Genomic DNA, 9,115 nt, shown 5'->3' with positions numbered 1-9,115 from the left:
CCAGACGTCATAGGACGAAAGGGAGACTCACGTTTATCGACACCAACGGAGAGGAGAAAAACTCAACCAGACGTCATAGGACGAAAGGGAGACTCACGTTTATCGACACCAACGGAGAGGAGAAAAACTCAACCAGACGTCATAGGACGAAAGGGAGACTCACGTTTATCGACACCAACGAAGAGGAGGAAAACTCAACCAGATCATAGGACGAAAGGGAGACTCACGTTTATCGACACCAACGGAGAGGAGGAGAAAACTCAACCAGCCGTCATAGGACGAAAGGGAGACTCACGTTATCGACACCAACGGAGAGGAGAAGGAAGGAAAACTAACCAGACATCATAGGACGAAAGGGAGACTCACGTTTATCGACACCAACGGAGAGGAGGAAAACTCACCAGACATCATAGGACGAAAGGGAGACTCACGTTTATCGACACCAACGAAGAGGAGGAAAACTTCACTAGGGAAGGGAGGGCGACGTTATGAACATCGAAAGAGGATGTTTACCGACATCAAAAGATGACCAGACACTTACGCATGACTGGAAATCACGAAGGATGGTGTTTACCGACACCAAAGAAGACCAGACACTTACGCATGACTGGAAATCACCGAAGGATGGTGTTTACCGACACCAAAAAAACAACACACGCGGGTGCTGACGGGGATACTGACATCCACAAGAAGATGACAGGGCAAGGCTGAACACTTGCAGGGGTCTCACTGGGGAACAAGGTCACGACAGAGCAAACAGGAAGGACACCAAGAATACCGAGTTGTAGGTATGAAACGGGTGACCGACCAAAGCGTGAATTGGTTTGTTTTCCAAAACTCTCAACATCCTGAAGAGGGCTAGAAAAGCGATCTTGTTAAAGGATGGACACTGATTCCACAAGAAATACGAATCTTACTCGACTGGGGAGGACAATCGAAAGATTGACCAAAGAGTGCATGAGATATATTATCTATAGCCGTCAAAACGTAGATAATAACCTCGCATGGAAGATTATCCATAACCGGGTTGTATTGTTAAATGAATAATCGACCGACAAGAAAGGTATCGGTATCAGGATTAGGTATGCAAAAGATGACCAATCAAAAGAGGATAAAGTTGCTAACTCGGAGCAAATACCAAAGGCAGGGGAAGACCCAATGGGACAATACTGCTTGATCAAGGCAAGTATCCAGAGGGGAAAAAGAATATCAATACCGCAAAGAGGATACTGACAACTGCAAAGAGGGGATTACATCTACCGGTTAGTAGGCAGAAAACACGGAAAGTAACCAGTCATCGATAGGATGAGCACAAAGGGTTAACTCCACCAAGGGGATGAAAAATGGGATTTTACAACTACCAGCTAGTGGGTAGAAAACACAAAGATAGGACTTACAACTACCGGTTTGTAGGTAGAGGCCAACAAACAGTCTGCTGAGAGACAGAGTGAGAAAAAGGATTTACAACTACCGGGTAGTGGGTAGAAGACCGTAAAGAAAGGACTTACAGCTACCGGTTCGTAGGTAGAGGCCAACAAATTCCGCTGAGGATAAGATGAATGAGTGCCGGTTAGTGAGCGACTATTCATTATGCCCCAGGGAAGCACGGGAGACAGCCAACAGGAAGCCAATTTAGGATCGATCCAAAAGGCAGACTGAAACAAGACTCATCCTAATGAGGAAAGAACTCAATAGGGAAAACCCATCCCGTGTAGGAGGGAACGGAAGCAACCGTCATCCACGAGTGTATCTCAGTGGGGAAATGGCAGGAAAGGATAGACACTTTCTGCTTAAGGGGTTGGCTCTACATGGAGAGATCAGACACACCCAACTCTGCTAGGAAAACTACTGGAGAGATCTGTGTCACCAAATAGCAAGAGACAGCCATCAACAAATACATGGCAACAGCTGCATCATGAGTATCCAAATGCTATGATTATGCATGTATGCATTCTACCTAAAATGTATGATGAATGCTGACAAACAGACATGCTCAACACGCAGGTCCGGGAATCAACCGTCCGGAGAGAAAACCAAAGTCACCATAGAGCCAAGAAAATCCACTGGAGGCTGGGACAATAGGGAACAATCATCATCCTGCAGGGGAGAAAGACCACCAGAGGTTTCCGGAGGGATCGTCGGTCACAACCGGAGAAAAGAGTTCAACATACAGGCGGATGCGCCACAACAACTTGTGCTGGAAATCAGGGATACAAGAAGCAACCAGATCTCTGATGAGGATACATAGCATTGATAAAGCTCATCATGCAACAACTCCGCTGGGATCCATCTGAGGACATGATGGAGTACTGGGATGTCAATTCACCGAATACTGAATCTTCCAAGAAAAGCACCCATGCTGGGGGGAGAGAGGAAGACTACTCTGCTGGAGAGGAGGAAAGTTAAAGTCTTCAGTAATCACTCTGCTTGGGGAACTGCCCCACAATAGTATTTCAACAGCAACTTGTTGGGAATGCCCCGGTAGGGCTCAAACAAACCTCTACTGGAAATGCCCCACGATAGGGCCAACAGGGACTGGAGGAAGAATGTTGTACTGCCGGGAACATGAAGATAAACAACTTCGACCAACACTGCACTGAGCAACCTTGCTGAAGAGAAACCAAAAGAGGTTCAACAGGAGAAAGATAAAGTTATGCTCGAGATACGAACAAAATGTCTTACCTGTTGGTAATCATACCCCCTCGGGAGAGCACTTGCGGATCTCCTAAGTATCCTTCCATCATCGTGAATGTTCACTTTGTTTAAGAACAATTTTTGAAAGATTTGTTTATTTGAAAACAATGATACTTTATCAATTAAAAACATGCAAAACATTTATTGAGTTGAAACAAATAAGAGTGCAAATATTGGGTAAAAGCTCAAATTGATGTGATGGAATGGTAGTCTGCAAAGGGCGAGACTCCATAGATCTGTACAAGTTTGAAATCGGTGATATATATTGGAGAAGGCTACATTGAACATAATGACCTTTCCTCTACCATTCTGAATTTTCGATGTATTCAAAGCTTCAGTCGACGACGAATCGAGAATCCCTGACGGATGACAGATATAGAGCACAGTCTTGTCAAGATGCAGTTACTTGCCAAATCCCTAATTTTGCCTAGATTGCCCCAGTGTGAGGTGATCAATCTAGCGGGATGCAAATTCTTTTTCAATGTCTCTATCTTTTGCCTGGATTGCCCTTTCGGGTTTTCAATCCACCGAGACGCTCCTTTTTGCCTAAGTCGCCCTTTGGGGTGTTCGACTTAGCAAGCTGTTTTGCTTCTTTTTTTTTTCTTTTTAGGCGAAGTATTTCTTGACTGCATCAGAGTTCACAGGACGAGTGAACTTCTCCATCCATTGTTGTAAGTGTTAAAACATTACCTGAAAAGGCTCTCTTGACAACATATGGACATTCATAGCTTGGGGTTCACTTGCCCCTGGAATCGGGCACGAAAGACAAGACCTTCTTGAGCACAAGGTCATCTTATCGGAACACACGAGACTTGACCTTCTTGTCGAATGCTTTTTCACTCTCTGCTGATATGACTGACCATGACACATGGTAGTTGATCTCTTCTTTTCGATTGGATTCACCTGGTCATAGTGACTCTGAATCCATTCAGCATCAGTCAACTTGGGACTTTGAGGGTGCTATTTCTCTTTTTTTTTTTTCTTTCCTTTTTTTTCTTTCTTCTGATTTGATTTCTTTTGATTTCTTTTGATTTTGATTGATTTCTTTTTTTTTTGATTTGCACCCTCCTCTTTTTTTTTCTTTTTCTCTTTTTTTGATAAATGCCCCAGTTGGCTGTTCCGCTGATTCTCGAGATGCAGCTGAGTGTGATCTTCTTTTCTTGCTCAAGAAATCGGGAAATACCGTCAGGAATCCCTTCAACATCATCTTCTTCGGCTTCGAATACAGGGAATTCAAAATTGGGAGATGACGTCCGATCATTACATTCAATGGGTTTGAGAAACAACCTGCATAAAGATTTTGAGTATAAAAAAGCACTTTGAAAATCAAACAAGACAATCGTTATGCAGATGAAAAGATTGCTTTTATTCTTGTTTTTAAGGTTTTTTGTGATCACCAATTTCATGCAAAAAGCGAAAAGGGAAAACAAATGGAAAAACAAATGTTTAACATGAATTTATTTGAATGAAAATATCATTGCACAAAATGTTGCCAACAATGTCATCACTTTCCTTTTGGCATGGGAGAAGGGTTTTTAAACAAAGTGATTACTACTCTGACTTATGAACAACTGTAGGAAAGCCCACAGTGACCCAATTGTGATAGATCCCACCGGGGATGACAACTGTCAGTATCTCTTGCATCAGTGTCATGAACCGGACCATGTTTGCCCTCATTTCGGCCAATTCTGCTTGAACCTGATCCATACTCCTCTGTTGATTCAATCTGGTTGAGTAGCGGTGCGGACGATGATCAGCAATCCTCTCTCAGTCAAAACCTAAAGTGAGAAGTCTCTCCCAAGCATGTCTGTAATGCAAGGATGATATGTACATGATATGCATGATGCGGATGCGGATGCTATTTTATCATGGATGATCCCGATAAAGGATATGCGTATGCGAGTTAACTTTTTCGGTTTTTTCATGCATATTATTTTTTTGAAAATAAACATGCTATGATGCAAATGATGTGAAGATGACTGGTCAGGTTGTGCGTCTCAAGGCACAGGGTCAAAGCTTCGGCTTGAACTCTGATCACAAACATCTGAAACCCAAAGTCAATCTGATCAACTGGCATCTGAAACCAATCTGAGGAACCAAGTCCCCATAAATCCGACTTGGGGAGTTCCGAAATAAACGAAACTGGAGATTACATCACTATCATCACAGGAACATCCACTGAACGGATGACAATCAGATCCTCTGAACCGGTACTCAATTCAACCCGGGGATCCGAAATAAACGGAACCCGCTGATAAACCACGGACAGAACTCCGGCGTCCCAGAAATAAATGTCCATAAATTCGGCTGAACCAAAGTCACCATCACAGCACCACTGGCAGAAACCGTATCTGTAGAGATCAAAACCCTCCCCTCACAGGTGAATTCTAACAAGGTCATCCTAAGGCGGACAAGGGTGTCAACAATCGGGCAAAGATACTCAACGGGTTTGCCCTCTCGGGTGTGCCGTTGTAGCTCTCTTAAGATCGTCTAAACCAAAGATCCGGGAAAGAACGGTCACCGAAGTCAACAGCTCATAAGAGATAATCCGACCTAAGCGGAATAACTCCACCCGGAAGGACTCTCTCAAATGAACCTCGTCCGGCTGTGGTGACATGTCTCCTCATCATGTCGTACAACATGTGAAGATACATGAGACCACGCTAATCCTAGGTGTATACTCAGGCCTGGGTATTGAGCCTCACTCAGAACACCCACCCCAAAACAGAGGAACCACCTGCACAGAAGACAGCTCAATGACAGTATGATGCATGCAAACATAAATGCAAACAATAAATGCAAACAATAAATAACATGAATGCAATAAGTCAAACAGCAAACAACAACCAAAACCCTATCCTAGAGAGCGCTAGGAGAGACTCGCTTAGGGAAGATGGACCAGCAAGAGGTCAACTTCTCTATAGTCCCCAGCAGAGTCGCCAGCTGTCGCATTACGCGAAAAACCGGCGGGAAAAGAAGAAACAACAGAGCCGCCACCGTGCGTTATTTATCCCAAAAGAGGGAAAGGAAACGCTCAGAGTAAACCTAGGAAAGAACATGGTCTCGCGACCAAAGAGTATGGGTTCGGGAGTCGGTTATGCGAAGGGAAGGTATTAGCACCCCTACGCATCCGTAGTACTCTACGGGATCCACGCACAAAAGGAAAGAATATTGGTTGCTAAACCACCTCAAACTCATGCACACTGGCTGAAAGAGACACAGGAAACAGACAAGACTGACTCGGCAGGATGTCACATCCTGGGCCTACTTAGTCTATCAGGCATAGACATCAGAGTCGAAGTAGTTCGGACTGGGGAAAACGACACATGCTCGCTAGGATATCGCATCCTATGCATACGTATCTCTTGGACGAAGGAGAATCAGAGCATTCGTAGCTCGGCTGACACGCACAAAAACAAACACAGGCAAAGGCAAACGTGGAGCCTGAATGCCAATCACTGGACTTATATCAGCATCCGAACCAACAAACACACACAGGAAACCAACTGCCAATCGATGGTCTTACATCAGCTTCCAAGCACACAACAACACAACAAGTTAATAGGGAGTCGGGGACTCGAGCCTATAATTGTCAAGCACACACTCAAACAAACAGACAACAAATGCTAAGGAGTCAGGCACTCGAGCCTAGCAACTGTCAAACAACACACACAAAAAGAAAAAAGGCGCCCGGAGAGATCAGCTCAATCTCCTGCCTACATACTTCATCTGGTGTGAAGATCAGGGCGATGTAGTTCCCCTACGCAGGGAAAAGGACTAGCCTAACCAGATAACAGAGGGAGACACAACACTAGGGAGACTACGACTCGAGCCTAGATGTCGTCATGCAAAATCGTCCCTAAGTTAAGGTTTCTAGCTAACTTGCACAGGAAGCAAGCCTATCCTAAACATGACTTGCACAGGAAGCAAGCCACACACACACCTAACTTGCACAGGAAGCAAGGGTCTCGATTGCAACTAGGGCAAGAGAAAGGGGAGGTCTCAATCGCAACGAGGGCGAGAGAAAAGAATTAGTGTTAGTTGTTAGTCAAACTCGACAAGACGTCGCATCTCGTGCCTACGTATCTCATCTGAATATGAGAATCAGAGTTGCCGTAGTTCGGCTGAACTATTACTGTTGGTTTGTGTTTTTTAAGTGGACAACGTCACTGCACAATCTACCTGATGCTCGACCTTTGGAGACTTACTCATCTGTAGTAGAAGGAGTTAACGTATCCTTAAGAGGGGATGATGTTTGTTTTGTGTTTTAAGAAAGCCCAAGCAAGAAAGGAAGTCCTATACGAAGGAACCGTGCTACCTTAATTGACATGCAAACGAGACTACGCGGAGTCTAGCAACCTAGGGGATACATTCACACCACACAAGCACATACAGCATGAAATAAACACACCAACAAGGGGCTCAAACATCAAGGCTAGGTTTTAGTCGAGGGGTCATATCAACCTCAACAAACAAACACTGGAACTGGAGTGGTAGTAGTGTTAGCTCTTAACCTTGCCATTGAGGGGCTAAGGTGAAGCAGATGAAAGGTGAGTGAAGATAAGACTTCACAGCTCTTATCCCTGGCCTGGGAGAGCTTAAGACAAGAATGTGTGGGTTCAGAAGGTGGGAACCCTTCTACACATTTAAAACTGACTCAACTGTACGATTGTACAAGATCTTGGGTTTGTATCTGCAATGCATCAACACAGTGGTGTGAGCAAAGCAGATGACACACAGAATAGCAGGGGATAGGTTGCATATCCCTTGGGTTCTGCCAATTGCCTCTTCACTTAGGAGGTCTTTGAATATGTACAGGGACAAAATCTAAACATACACAAACATTGCCTCTTAAGGAGGACTTCAGACAGTTGCCTGGCCAAGTAACAGGCCAGGTCTTCCAGACTACATGAAGATTAAGGGATTATACCTCAAAGCAAGTTGCTATTAAAGCAAAGCAAAGCAAGTTCAAAGAACTAAGCAACTAAAGGTACCTGAAATAGTCAAACAGATCAGTACACAATTCAAAAGCAAGACAAAGGGAAACAGACATTAATAGTTAATCAGAAGCAAATGGATGTGCAAGGCACAAGGCTTAAGGCTTGAGAGCCAAACCACCTACAAAACAACAAGTTAGTCAATGATACTCAAGTAAGCTCAATCAGAAAGAAATGGTCTCATTGGAGCATTTGTAGCTTCACCTGAAAACAAGAACTCAAACATAAGTCACAGGACCACTAGGGTAAGCCTAGGGTCAAAAGGAATGAAAAAAGTGAAAACAGCAAAGGGCAAGCATCCAAAATCATGTTCAAACAATCAAGAATCAATGCCAATTGGGTTCACATTCATATCAATCACTATCATCATTTCATGAACAAAAGAAGTCAAAGCATGGCAAATGAGAGCTCATAGAAGTCAACAGAAAGACTTGCATCAAAAGTCAACTCAAACATTTCCAAAAATCACCAAATAAATCATGATCAATCCTGACACATAGCATGGTAAGCATGTCAATTTTCATCTCATTTGGACAAGTGGAAGGCAATCAATGAAAATCAGAAAGTCAAAGCAATTTTGGACATGCTCAAAGAAGTCAACCAAACATGCATCAACTTGAAAAATCATAAATCAGGGATGGTGTATGATAAATGAATGGGACTAAAACCATGGCAAAGCTTAGGATGTCTAGTTATCTCATGCAAAATTTCATGTCCATCTAATAAAGTATGAGAATTTCACAAATGAAATGGCAACATGTGTTACACAAAGTCAACATTTGACTAGACAGAGGAGAAAAAATCTCAAACAATTAGGAAATGGCATAATTAATTCCAAGAAAAATCACAAGTCAACTAGACATATAAGAGAAGGCTCATGCAAAAATTCACATTAATTGGAGGTCAGGAAGCATGTCATAAAAAATCATGAAATTGCATATCAATGGTGTGACACAAATTGTCACACCCTAGTTCAAAAACTCATAACTCAGCAACCAAATAAGATAAATTCAAGAACTCTATATCAAAATCACCATGGATGAGTGTAGATTAAGCACAAAAATTTCAGGGTCATTGGATATATCCTCATCATTTCACAATTGAATTGGCAAGATGTACAAAATATGCATACATGAGCAAAACCCTAATGCCATTAAAAATTCAACCATCCAAAAAATCAGCAAAAATCATGATAAAAAAGTAGAGATTCATATGAACATGATGCAAAAATTTTCATGAAATTTGGAATTAAAATGAGTGAATTATGATTTTTGGAAGATGTTGAATCAAAATGAAATAAGTGAACAAAATAAACATGGAGTGGTAGGTCAAAGAGTTGACCGGTGGCATTCTTGTGAATATTAAACCAACTAAACAAAACGCATCGTTTAAGCTCAGCCAGGAAATGTTCTGATTGGTTATGG

The sequence above is a fragment of the Lathyrus oleraceus genome, unplaced genomic scaffold (genome assembly GCF_024323335.1).
Source record: "Lathyrus oleraceus cultivar Zhongwan6 unplaced genomic scaffold, CAAS_Psat_ZW6_1.0 chrUn0195, whole genome shotgun sequence".
NCBI lineage: Eukaryota > Viridiplantae > Streptophyta > Magnoliopsida > Fabales > Fabaceae > Lathyrus > Lathyrus oleraceus.
This window is presented reverse-complemented; position numbering follows the sequence as displayed.